The 12,704-nt window shown below is 45.7% G+C and overlaps 1 long non-coding RNA gene across 1 annotated transcript in view; it reads right to left on the reverse strand.

Moving 5' to 3' along the window:
• Positions 1-568: 568 nt before the first annotated feature.
• The window catches only part of LOC130709242 (uncharacterized), a 56,178-nt gene continuing 44,042 nt past the window's right edge, over positions 569-12,704 (reverse strand). The window contains exon 4 of the long non-coding RNA XR_009009749.1: positions 569-670. This is a non-coding gene — a long non-coding RNA (uncharacterized LOC130709242). The remainder of the gene's footprint in view (positions 671-12,704) is intronic.

Raw genomic sequence — 12,704 nt, forward strand, 5'->3', positions numbered from 1 at the left:
GACTGGTGCCAGACAAATTTTTTAAATCTGTGACAAGATTTGTACTCACCACCCTCCCTTACCCCCTTCCGCACCAACACCTCTTCCCTAGGACCTGGCATTTAGGAAGAAGAAGCACAGGAAAAAGACCTCATATTATCTGAGTGTCTCCTATGTGCCAACATGTGGCTGGTCACCTTCTATGTTCAATATCATTTAATCTTCATAATTATGAGAGGAAGATATTATTATCCCCATTTTACAGATGAGGAAAGCCTGAGAGAGGTCAAATAATGTATCCAAGTCCCACAGATGGTAAATGGTGGCAATGAAGTTAGAACTCAGGCTCATCTGGCTCCAGAACCCATGATCCACCCACACAGCTTGCGGGTCCACAAATTTACAAAGAAATCTAAAGGAGGTGTCCCACCAGGAATACTAAAATTCTCATAGAGAACTTCTGCTGAATAAATAACACTCAAGACTCAAATAAATTCATCTAAAATGGTAGACTGTCGAGCCTTGAATTATAGGATTGTTTGGGGCATTAAGAACTCCCAACACCCTTCAAAACATACCACATAAGTTACCTCCTTGACTTGAAGTTTGCCCTACTGACCAGTTTCCATGGATCCAGACAATCCACTGAAGTCCATATCCTGGATCTCAGAGGCTAAGGTACTTTTTAAGTCTGAAACAGAAGAGAAGATCTACTGATACAGGAAGACAGATGCTCATTCATTCTTTCAACCAAACTTTATTGAGTGTTTACTAGGTACCAGGTATGTGGCAGGGGCAGAAGAAACAGCATCAACCAAGGCAGATATGTTCCCTGCCCTCCCGGAGCTTAGAAGATAATGGGGCCCCTTGAACTTGCCCTTTCCCCTTTTCACTGAAACACACACACACACACACACGGCTAACTGAGTAGGAGAGAAACTACACACTTAACTCTCCTTATAACCCCTACAGTGGAAGGCTCAATTGCTAGGGCAGACACTGATGGTTTAAAAATAAGCAATAGCCCAGAAAGCTGAGATAACGCTTCCAAAAAATCTTCCTCTTACTTCTCAAGTGAACAACCAGACCGTACATACAGATGCCGCCAAGCAGACGTTCACAGGGTCAGAGGGAAAGGCTCAGACTATACCCGTCCCCCCCCACCTCCCATGACCTGAAGGTAAAGAGAAGGCTGAGAGAAGGGCCACAGTGGAGAAACGACCTTTAGGAAAACTTGGCTTCGGAATCAGGAGTGTCAGCTTCTTATTGCCACGATTTGACCAGGGATTCTCAGAAGGTGACAGAGTTTGGGTTCATTTCAGAACAACATGTAGAAAGAACTGACTGGCCACCCAAAACCTTATCTGAACCTAAAATGTCTGCGGAGTTGGGCAATAAAGTTAAAAGAAACAGCCTTTTCCTTGCAGACTTTTAGTGCCAAGACTCCTTCTGGTCCCCTTGTAACTGAGTGAATATAGAAGCCAAAAAATTAAATGGAATTTTTGGAACTCGAGACTGGGTGTGCTGCAAGCTGAGGACAGAAATATTCAGGTTGATGAAAGTGGGGTGTAGGCTTGTTTTCTTTAGGGTCCTTCCCATCCTCTAGAACTTTGGCCCATGTTAAGGAGTCAGGCTGGCTTCCAGGCTCCTTGCAACGACCAAAGTTCAAGGTAATCTGCCCCCAAACTTCTCCATTTACAATATATTATATGGAGAGTATTAGCTAACAACCCCCTTTTAAGACAGAATAGGTTCCGTAACTCCATATACCAGAAAAACTGGTCCGAAAAATGGAATGTGACACCATGTCAAAGAAACAGATGCACAAGTACTGATAAGATGGAGATGTGGGCAGACTCAAGGCTGCTGCAGAAGGCAAAGGAAAAGCCAGTGTGCAGGGTCCAGGTCCTACATCTCCCTTCAGCCAGAGCACACAGCTTTCTCTCTTCATAAACGTGGGCTCAGGAAAAGATGTAATTTGAGGGGAAACGATTCAGATAAATGAAATGGATGGATGGATAGATAGATAGATAGATAGATAGATAGATAGATAGATAGATATAGATGAAATCCATAAAACATGAAAAGCCCTCTTGTGTAGAGAGAACATTGCATTGGGAGTTAAGAGACTAGGCTTCTAGCCCAGGCTGCCACTAGGTCCCAGTTGACCTTAGGCAAGTGATCATAACTTCTAAGTCTAATCTTTGTTTCAACTGAGAAATGCCCAACGTGGGCTAAAATTTCTCTAAGGACCTTCAGCTCCAACATGAGTTGATTCTCTGATTGCAAGGAAGCTCTAGAAGAAGCCGACAGCTGCCTTTAATGACCAGAGCTGGAACTCTACCCTAGTCTCCCCTTCTTGAGAAGATGGAGTTTTATATGGAGATAAGCCTGAGAACTAAGTCATCTCTTTGCTTAGAAGATCCCTGTAACTGAGCACAGAACTCAGTTTACAGATGGAATCAGCACACTGTACTCTAAAGAGCACTATACTGTACCCTGGGCCATAATAATAACCCCAACATGGTAATGATGTATGCGTACTCTTATTGAGAACACATAATGGGTCAAACATGGGGCCCAGAATCTTATACATATTGACTCCTTCAATCCCCACAGCAGTCCTACAAAATTAGGACGATTAACATTCCCATTTTACAGATGAGAAAACTAAGGCTCTGAGTGGTTAAGTGGCTTATCCAAGATCACATTGATGCTAACAGCAGGAGCAGACTTCAACACCAGGCAGTCTGATATCAGCGCTCTTGACAACTGTGCTGTTCAAAGTGGAAACCAAGATGGCGACCCTGTTGACATTTGAAGACTCATCAGAGAAGGGAGGAGACATTGTGAAAGCAACGAAATACATTTTCTAGCAAAGAGGTAGCTACTCAGTAAAAATTGGAATCCTTGTGGGGATGCCTCAGAGATAACTTCAGTATAGGCTGGCCAGACATACTGAGTTATTAAAGAACAGTGGCTCCAAGGAACAGAGGAGAGACAGACTGAAAAGGAGTTCTCCAGGGAAATGATGAAATCAGGGCACTGACTATTGGCAGAATGAGGGAAAGATAAATAGGCAGGTGCCGGCAGACAGGGTGAGGGAGGCATGCTGGCATGTTGGCAAGGGGAATTGCCAGAAATCCACACCAAGTGTCCAAGAGTCTGTCTGCATTGCTTAATGGTTCTAGGACTATTTGAATGGAACTTGTACGCTACTGAATTCCCGGTTTAGATCTAAAACAGGGTCAGTTCTGGATCAAGTGAGCTGAGAGGGGGCTCTCTCTTCACCTGCTGAGGTAGCTTTTCCTCTGCATGTGTGCTGATTTCTTGTGGAGAGGGAGAAAGGAAAGTGACACGAGTTAGCATTTAAAGGCGATCCCTCTATAAGACTGAACTTCCAAGACATTCCCTTCCCTGTTGCCCCACAGCCTTCACCTTCTAGTTCAGAATTTCCAGAGTCCCAATCTTTCCCTCCACTCCTCTGTCCATGCTTGAACTTAAATACATATTCCACATGGCTTATTCCTTATGAAAAAGTTTCATCTCTTGCTTCTTTCCAACCTTAGCAACAATGAAGCATCATTGTCTCTCAAAAAGGGTCTGGAAAAGCTAGTCTGCAGGAGAGAGAGGAAGGGTCCGTGATGACAAAGAGCCACCCCAGAGCTGATACCAACCGGAAGCAGATGCCTAACATGGTGCCCGCCATGTGCCAAGGACTCAGTATTTGTTGGAAGGAAGGAAGGAAGGAAGGAAGGAAGGAAGGAAGGAAGGAAGAAAAGAAGGAAGGAAGGAAGGAAGGAAGGAAAGAAGGAAGGAAGGAAGGAAGGAAAGAAGGAAAGAAGGAAGGAAGGAAGGAAGGGAGGAAAGAAGCGAGGAAGGAAGGGAGGAAGGAAGGGAGGAAGGAAGGAAGGAAGGGAGGAAGGAAGGGAGGAAGGAAGGAAGGAAAGAAGAAAGGAAGGAAGGAAGGAAGAAAAGAAGGAAGGGAGGAAGGAAGGAAGGAAGGAAGGGACGGAGAAAAGACGGGTTATTCTGATTAATATTTATAGCTGATTTGAGGATTTGAGGATTTCCAGACTGTACTAAGGGACTGACAGAAACCCCTGAAAAGTATAAAATGAGTCAAATAATACATTCTATTTATGACCTTGATGGCTGCTCTGTACTGTTTTGTTTCTTCAACCTTAAGTCTAGAAATTCTGCACCAAGTGGTCCTAATAACAATCCAACTTTATCTTCCTTAGCTCCTACAGGGAACCCTCTTCCCCAGCAAAGTCACCAGGTCAGATCTGTCTAATTAGAATTATGTGCACACCAGCCTCCTGCACTAAAGTATAAGCTTCCAGAGTCTAATGTGCTAAAACATTTTCTATCTGCCCCTCCAGGTCCACTTTCCATCTTTCTCCACCCTGCCTTTGAGAGGCTGAACTCTTCAGACTATTACCCAGACTCCCTTGCACCTTTGGCTTCCGGTGGGTTTGGCCAATGGGAGGCGCAGGTGAGAGATTGGGGGGTGGGAAGAGAGAGGTCTGGGGATTCATTCCCTCCTGCCGAGCCATGTTCAGGCAGTGGCTGTGGTCTTCTACCCAACGCCACAACTCCTGTCAAACAGCCCTTCTCTGAAAGTCATGACTCTCTCCGGGGCGGCTAGCCACCCTTTTCCCCTGCGCCATCAGGCTGAGAGGTTGCATGGGTTTTCCACCGTGTTTATCCTTGTGGTTCTCTTGATCTCATCCCACAGCTTCGCAAATTGTCCATCCATGAAATCTCCACTTGCGCATCTATTCATTATGGATCACTCACGGTGTGGACTGACACAGGCCCCAGAGCCCCAGCCCTAGTCCCACAGGGTCACCTCCTAATTCCTTTCACTTTACTAGCATTCTTTTGAAGGTGATAAATGTATCACTGAGTTCAGGCTTAGAAACCTCTCTTACAATGTAACTATGGCTTCTGGGAGGAACACACTCTTACAGTGATCATTCTGGCAGTGAACAAGCTTATCAGACTTACAGGAGCGAGTGAATAAATATAACGTATTTTGAAAGCCTGTGATTTATTAGCCATTAGTTAAGTGCTATCGCTTATGGGACTCCCTAAAGACATAGTGCAGCAGATGTTGCTTTGGAGTGGGACAAAGGGAGGGAGAAACTGGTCAAGGCAGAGCAAAGGAGGACCTGAGGGTGGGTGACTAGAGGGGAGTGAGGACATGGAGAACAAAGGAAGGGGATCGTGTCCAAAGATAGGGACGGACCCTGGAAAGAAACTGGATTCATTCACATATTTGTACAGGGCTGGGCTGGCCCACCCTTTCCTTCCTCCTCTTCGCCCACCATCCCTTCTCCACTTGAACCGCTACTTCCTCTTCCCTCCTGTGTCCTCAGTCGCCACTCATATATGTATTGTCTAGGTGACAGAGGAAATGCACATTCACGATTGCTCAGAAAGAGGCTGGGTACCTCTTGCGTAGCATTCAAACAGCTGAAGGTCTGGGGAAAAGTTAGGAACATCCATACTGATGTTCTCAAGAAACTTGGAGGGCTAGGGTGGTAGCACACGGGGTGACCCCGCCTTTCCCTGGCATTTAATTAAGACCAGTGCTAAAAATATCACACAGATGTGAGGCTTAGTGACTCTCTGGAGGGCCCCTACAGCTGTTACATGATTCTCTGAGGCACAGGCCTCTTTGTTAAGAAGCAGAGGGGAGAGGCGAGGGTGTGTTCATTCTCTGAGCACATGTACAGTGCTGGTTTCTTGCTTGTGGGATTTGTGGCAGAGGCTGCTAGTTGCCTACTGTAGCATCTATTCTCACCTTGTCAACTAGAGAAATGACATTTCCCAGGCTCCACTAAGTTCTGGTCCATGTGTTATAAGCAGAAGTGATGTGTGACAGCTTCCAGGAAATCTCTATATAGGACAGTTGTCAGGTGCCACTTAACCCCTTTCTTAATTGTCCCTTCCTTATTTCTGCTGTTGGGAGTATGGATGTGATAGCTGGAGCTTGAGCAGCCACCCAGGGCCATGAGATGGAAACCACATGCAGAGGATAACAGAGTATTAACACCGAAGTCTAAGTCCCTGACACTGTGCATGATTGTATCAACCTTAGACAGCTTACCCCTAGACTTCTTATATAGAAGAAAATATAGAAAATAAATTTCTATTTTGTTTAAAACACTGTTATTTTGGTTTCTTTGTTATATGTGACCTGATCTGATTCTAATTGATAAAGCCTCCTTCCAGGCTTTAGCTAGAACACCTAAGTTATCTTGAATAAATTCTAGTCCAAAAATTCCATTGTTGTTTCCTTAATTTCTCCAGAGGCTCTAAATATGAAACTCACTTCCCTTTCTTTCCAGGGAAGTGAAAAAGGCAGTATTTCCATGATTCCAGAAGATGCCCATCTCACGGTCTGAATGACAAGGTGGAAAGTAGTGTATCATCTAGGCTCCCATCCAGGCCAAAGTCTAGTCCGTGGATTCCCCGAGAGCAGCTGTGCCACAGTCTAACTACTCCATAAGCAAACAACACCCACCTACACTTAGGGTCATGAGTGAGCTTAGTAGTGATTCAAAGTCTCCAGGTGACTTGATGATCCTTAGAGGACAAGAGGCTTAGGAAATAGAAACGCATCCTTTTCAGCTAGAAAGCAACGCTCTGTGAGTCAGAACTGGCACAGCAGGACTGAGGCCTAGCATGGTCTCTCTGGCCACTTCGGGAAGTAGTTAACACTGGAGGGAAGTGGCCAGTGAGGAGAAGGGAGGGTGGAGACTGCGGGGCTGCTAGGGAGTGAACACAGTGTTCCCTCCGGCTACGCCAGCCACATGGTGTGTTTCGGTCCTTCATGGTTGAAACCGAGCGGGCCCTGTGGGGCTCCCAGGCACGGAGGCCTTTTTGTCCCCCCTTTCTTGTAGGCAAGACTCCAGCCTCCATGACCTTCCCTGAGTTCCAAAAGGCAGATGTGAACAGTTGCTAATCAAGGGAGGAGCTGCCAGGAAACCACCTGAGGCGAGATTAAAGGGACCAGAGAAGCCCATCAAGATTAGGAAACCCGACCACCTGAGACCCTGCACACACCCTCATCTTGTCAGCAACCCCTCCCTTTGGAAACTTTGCAGAAGAAAGAAGAATGCAAGACTGTTACTGCCTAGATCCTTATCTCATACCCCTGACTATAAGCCCCGACTATAACACCTCACCCTATGCCCCAGGGAGGGGGGCACAGTTCTTGGGGTGCTAGCCTGCTGTGTTCCCCTCTCTGCCTGGCAAAGAATAAAGCCACCCTTTCTCCTCGAAAACTCCGTCACCGTATCTTATTTAAGCATCGGTGTACAGGGAGCCAATATTTTGACATCATGGTCTTGCCCTAATGAACTTCTCTTTTCCCATCACTCCCCATGGTCTCCACTACCATCCTCCCTGCCCTAACCATAAACTCTAGATCATTCCCTGAAGAAACTCTGCTCTCCCACATCTACAGGCCTCTGTTCATGCTGTTCTCTGTGTTTAGAATGCTCTTAACCCTCCACCAGTTTGAATGACACCTCCTCAGTGCAGTCTTCCTAGATTTCCTAGGATAAAGTTAGAACCTTTTTCCTCTGTGCTTTCAGAGCACTTAGTACATTCATACAAACTTCCATCTTAGGGATAATGCAGGGCTGTCTCATATGCACATTTAACTTGCATGGATTTAACTGCACATGCTCAGTAAACAAAAAGAGGGAAAGGAAGAGAAAAGAAAAAGAAAGACATCTTTTTTTTTTAAATCCCCCTCCCCCTGCAAAATATACCTTAGCTTCAAAAAATAAAAAAAATTTTTTTAAAAAGGAAGTTCTAGCTGAAATGCAAAGAAAAATGAAGGAAGTTTCTTAGAGTTGATTTTGGGGGTTTTTGCAGGGGTGATTTCCCTTTGTCATTTCACTTTATATGCTGACTTTGGACTGAATCTCTGAATAAGATGTGACACTTGTGCACAGCAACATGTGGTGGTGTCTCTGACTGTCCCCAGACAGAATGCTCCAGGCTGTGAGCTTCTGAAGGGCAGCAATTTGTGTTATTCATTTTGGGGTCTCCTGGGCTTAGCACAGTGTCTGGTAGATAGTTGGCGCTCAATAAACATTTGTTGGAAGAAAAGTTGAAGGATTCCAGTGCTTCACATTGGCTACACCATAGTCAGGATCTGAGGGAGACTGTCTCACCCCACTCAGCTCTCCTCACTCTTTTCAAACTGTCATCCGGTCCCTTCTTTGAAGACACCTGACCATGACCTTTCCAAAGCAGCACATGTCACTTCTTTGTTAGCAAATGTCTACAAGGTCCAGTTGTTAGAAAATGAAGACTGTGGCGCTGTGAGCTTCATTAAGTGAATCCTGCTGCTGTCACCACTGCCAATGGGATTCACTCCAGGAATCAGAAGCCTTCCGTTACTGAACTCACAACACTGGTTTTTGGCTTTCAGGGTTTGAGGAGTTGAGGGTCCGTTCCATTCTCGACAATGATCTGAGATCTGCCTTTAACATCTCAGTTATCCAGAGATCAGCCTTTTGGAATCCTCAGAATGGCTATGACTGCGGAAGTAAGAATGGAGATATCGATAGATGATAGATAGATAGATAGATAGATAGATAGATAGATAGATAGATAGATATAACTGAATTACTTTGCTGTACACCTAAAACTAACACAACATTGTAAATCAACTATACCCCAGTATAAAATAAAAATTAAATTAAAAAAAAAAGACTTTGGGGTGCATAAATCAACTCTTGATCACCCATCATGATGGATCAAAGAAAGATGAGGACCTGAAGGTGACAGCTGATGTCTGCTTGGCTGAGCCAAGAAGAAAATAAGCCCCAATTGCTGGTGGTCCAGAGGAGAGTGTGTCTTTGGTAAGGAGAGGCATAAAGCTGTCTTAACAGTGTTTGGGTTGGTTTTTTCTTTTTTTTCAATTTTTTTCTCCTCTTATCTTCTTCTTCTACTTCATTTTACAGGGAATTGAAAATCCTTGCTTTGTATTCATCCATTTATTCAAGAAATGTCTTTTGAACATCTGCTCTGCACCAGGCACTGTGCTGGGCATTTGCGTTCAATAAAGGAAAAGCTCACAGTCTCACAGGGAGACAAATAAAGATTAAACAACCTAGTGTGGGAAGTGCTAGGATCAGGTAACAGTCAGCATAACAGAAGCATATATGAGAGGCACCTACCCCCATACTGGAAGAGAAAATAACGATAACAATGACAACAATTAGATGACGAAAGCATAGTCAGTGTTTGCTGTGTGTCCAATGCTGTTCTATGTATTTCATATATATTAACTTCTTCAACCTTCACAACTTTATGAGGGAGGTAAGTTTATTATTCCCATTTTCCAAAAAAAAAGAGAAAAAGAAACAGAGCCCCAGAGAGGGTACGTAACTTATAAAAGTCATGCAGGAAGTAAATGGCAAAGCTGGGAATTGAACAGTCGGTGGACTTCAGAGCTGTGCTCCTATCAGCTTCCCTGTTCTGCTCCCTAGAGCAGAGGAGAAGGTCATCCATGAGAATGACTCTGATCTGGGAAGGACGAGTGGGCGAGGGTACAGGCAAAAGCAAGGTAAGTGTGGGAAGGTGCTGGGAGTAGTGAGCGGTGAGTCTGGGAAGGTAACCAAGGGGCAGATGAGGAATGGCTCAGAAATCTGACCATTAACCTGAAAAAGATGAATAACCGCTGAAGGGTCAGAACTGCATTGAAGAAAGGTCCCTCTGGCTACCGTGGAGATTATGAATTACTCGGGTTCAAACTGGAGCCAAGAAGACCAGAGAGAAGGGAGTTGTTACAGTAATCCAACTAAGAGCTGACGGCCACCTGAATGAAAGTGGCAGCAGGAGGAAAGGAAGTAGATATTAAGGCTGGTGATGACAAGACTCGATGGTGGAAATGAGCAGGTGAGGGACAGGGAGTTATCCAGGGGGCACCTTGGTTTCTGGCTCGAGTGATGGGTTCATGGTGGTGCCAATCACTGACAGCAATCCCGTGGAGGAGTTTATCTTCCATCCAAAGCGTCGCACCGTTGGGAGGAGAAGGGCAGAAGACACAGCCTCCCTCACCCTCTCTTACCCAGTTCTCTGCCATGGTCAGGTGCATGATGCCATTCTACCGATGTCTACAATCCAGGTTCTCTGGGAGATTCCTGTAGGACCCACAAAAGTCTGGGAGGCAGAGTGGTCACCTCAAAGAAGATAGGGCGGATATGGGAACAGTGGAGGAAAGACCCACTTAGAGACAGAAGACAGACTTGATCAGCGTCCAGCTGGCCAAGCGCCACACGACTCCTCTGGAGCCTCACTACTGCCTATTCTCAGAGTGCCTCTGCCTAGTTACGAGAAATCATGGGCTGGGGTGATGGATCTGTGCAGTTGTCAGCCTAAAAAATTTACAGACTATACACCAGGTACCAGGTACTAGCTAGAATCTTTAAATTCAAGGTTAAAAGAAAAAAAGCTAGCCTCTGCCAACCCAGTGAGGGGTGGCTGGCTCCTGGAAAAAACTATGGTTCACTGTATTGATTGTGAGAGTAAAGAACGAAGATCCAGGGCTTCCCCGGTGGCGCAGTGGTTGAGAATCTGCCTGCCAATGCAGGGGACACGGGTTCGAGCCCTGGTCCGGGAAGATCCCACATGCCGCGGAGCGACTAGGCCCGTGAGCCACAATTGCTGAGCCTGCGCGTCTGGAACCTGTGCTCCACAACAAGAGAGGCTGCGACAGTGAGAGGCCCGTGCACCACGATGAAGAGTGGCCCCCGCTTGCCACAACTGGAGAAAGCCCTCGCACAGAAACGAAGACCCAACACAGCCATAAATAATTTAAAAGAAAAGACAAAAAAAAAAAAGAACAAAGATCCAACGTCAAGGATCCTGAATGGAACAAGAAAGAGACAGGAAGGGCCAATTAGGTAACTTTTCATACAGAGAAAACATTGGTGTTTCTTGACAGCAACTCAGAAGAAAAGATCAAGAGGTCAGGGGAGCAGTTTAGGAAATGATAGAGGTGAACTCAGATGGAAACTAGATGGAAAAGGAGAGAAACATTCATCATTAAGACACATAGCACAGAAACTTACTCTTGGAGGATGGGGTCTTATTGACAACAAATGCAAGGAAGTCTTTAAGAACTAGCGTCCAGAGAAGCAAGAGGTAGAAGACTTGATAGCATAGAACTCCAGAGGGAGGATCTGGACATCTAAACAAGAAGAAATATGACCCCAAAATCCTGGCCTTGACCATTTTGCAACTACAAGTGGGAAAAGGAGGATCTGCCTTACTAGACATTCGTAGAAGCAGCACTATTGGTGGCAGAGAGTGGAAGTTGGGATAACTGGCCCCAAACTAGGTTAACCAGAGCAGAGAACTAGAAGTGAGAGAGAGGCAAGAAGGTGGGGAGTAGTGCAGAAGGAGACTGAGAAGGAGATTGGGGAAAAGGGGGTGGGCATTTACTAAGTGAAGTTATAAGAATTGGCAATGGTGCTAAAGCCAAGGATGAGTTTGGAGAAAAGGCAGGGTGGCCAAAGGGTAGATGTTTCCTCTGATCAGAAAAGAGAGAACATCTTTGTCCATGGTCTCCCCAGCAACAGGTGGATGGGCCCTGGGATCCTGCCTCATGTGACCTCCACATGTTGTAGTCCAGCAGTATTCAAGGTGAGGAACTCACACCAGAATGTAACCACGAACAGCCTCCTTCATCTAGAGCAGAGGTTGGCCAGCTGCAGCCCCTCCCCCACCCCCAAGCCACATCCAACCCACTGGCCACTTCCTGCTTGTGCCAGTTTTTGTTTATTTTCATTTTTTTTTAATCACTCTTATTTTTTTTTAAGTCTTTATTGAATTTGTTACAATATGGCTTCTGTTTTATGTTTTGGTTTTTTGGCCGCAAGGCATGTGGGACCTTAGCTCCCTGAACAGGGATTGAACCAGCACCCCCTACATTGGAAGGCAAAGTCCTAACCACTGGACTGCCAGGGAAGTCCCCCAATTTTAAACAGTTGGGACTTTCCTGGTGGCACAGTGGTTAAGAATCCACCCGCCAATGCAGGGGACATGGGTTCCAGCCCTGGTCTGGGAAGATCCCACATGCTGCAGAGCAACCAAGCCCGTGCGCCACAACTACTAAGCCTGTGCTCTAGAGCCCGTGAGCCACAACTGCTGAAGCCCACGTGCCACAACTACTGAAGCCCATGAGCCTAGAGCCCGTGCTCCGCAACAAAAGGAGCCACCACCATGAGAAGCCTGCGCACCACAACGAAGAGTAGCCCCCGCTCGCCGCAACTAGAGAAAGCCCGTGCACAGCAACAAAGACCCAACACAGCCAAAAATAAATAAATAAATAAATAAATAAATAAATAAATAAATAAATAAATAAAATTTATTTTTTTAAAAAAATTCTATTAGAACACAGTCACACCCATTCGAGGTGCGTTGCCTATGGCTCTTTTAGCGCTACCAAACAGCAGCATTGACTAGTTGTGATAGAGACTGTCCAGCAAAGCCTAGAATATTTTCTATCTGGCCCTTTACAGAGAAAGCTGGCCAACCTTTGATCGAGAGGTCTTATTCTAAAATGGCAGTAGAACCTAACAGTGTGCTTAGTGGCATGGGTGGTCGACGTTTTGGTGCAAGCTCCTTCACTGGCGGTAGACCTAGACCACTAAGGGTATGTGGACTGGCCACTGTGGATGCTTTGAGTA

This window comes from Balaenoptera acutorostrata, chromosome 11 (assembly GCF_949987535.1).
Source record: "Balaenoptera acutorostrata chromosome 11, mBalAcu1.1, whole genome shotgun sequence".
NCBI lineage: Eukaryota > Metazoa > Chordata > Mammalia > Artiodactyla > Balaenopteridae > Balaenoptera > Balaenoptera acutorostrata.